General features: G+C 37.3%; 1 protein-coding gene across 1 annotated transcript in view; it reads left to right on the plus strand.

Moving 5' to 3' along the window:
- The window catches only part of LOC140706692 (uncharacterized), a 97,719-nt gene that overhangs the window by 60,826 nt on the left and 35,784 nt on the right, over positions 1–1,109 (plus strand). The gene's annotated exons all lie outside the window — the stretch shown is intronic.

The following is a 1,109-nucleotide window of genomic DNA, read 5'->3' on the forward strand; positions in this document are numbered from 1 at the left end:
ATGGAACAGCAAGAAGATGCTTTCGGACTAAAAAACTGAAAAGAACCTCGGACTCAGTAGGCCTTTAGAGAGGGGACAGCTTGAAACAGAGAATTGTCCTTATAAACCAGGACACAGACTTACCCTGATTTGTGTACATCCCAGTAGATAACACTGCTAAGCCCTTGCTTGAATTTTAGGTGAAGGGAATGGTGTCTCTCCTTATACCTTTCATGGTTTAGATTGAAGGATACAGAGAAGAATAATTTTGCTCTCAAATTGTTTTTGAAAGGTGGAATTATACAGATTTTATTAACACTTCCTACACGATCTGCCACCTGGTATCATGCCTTACAAACAATTACAAAACATGCTTTAGGCTTAGGAAGTCCTTCTCAAATGTATCATCATAATATTGTCATGCTTTTAGGTACTGAAAATGATCTTGTACAAAAGTAGAGGGTTGATAGTATATATTAAAAAAGACACATCCCTGAAATCTTGCAGCTATATTATGGGTGATTATGGTGATCAGGTTCCAAAGCAAAGAATGCCATTTAATTTTTTTAAAAATTCCATGTACGGTAGTTGTTTTTAAAAAGAAACCTCAAATAATGGATGGTTCCATTTTTATGTGTATAATAGATTGTTTCACTAGAAGCAAGGTCTTTCCTATAAAGGAATAGAGTATGGGGGTTAAATTAGTGATTGTACAAATGTCACCTTGACTTTCTATCTCTGGGAGCAGTGTACAGAAACTTCTTTTTAAATTATTCACTATTAAAGAATACATGTATGCTAATAATATTACAATTTTTAAGGGGTCAGGAGGCCAACATATAAGAAATAAGAACTCTGATTCTGTGCCAGTAGGATGGATATGGTAGAGACAAAGTCCATGATCTAGAAAAAGCTGGGATCATTTTAGTCAGTAGTAGTGGGCTGTGTGAGACATCTTCACTTTTGCCCTTCCCCAGAGCAGGATTAACCCTTACTGTGGCACATGAGTGAGGTGATAACAAGGCTTTCAATTTTTGCTGCTGCCTGAGACAGATTAGCCATGGAAAAGGCCAGAGCACAAAGAAGCTGATTAGGCGGACGCTGGTTATGTCTTTCCTTTTCTTGGACAG

This window comes from Pogona vitticeps, chromosome 4 (assembly GCF_051106095.1).
Source record: "Pogona vitticeps strain Pit_001003342236 chromosome 4, PviZW2.1, whole genome shotgun sequence".
Taxonomy (NCBI): domain Eukaryota; kingdom Metazoa; phylum Chordata; class Lepidosauria; order Squamata; family Agamidae; genus Pogona; species Pogona vitticeps.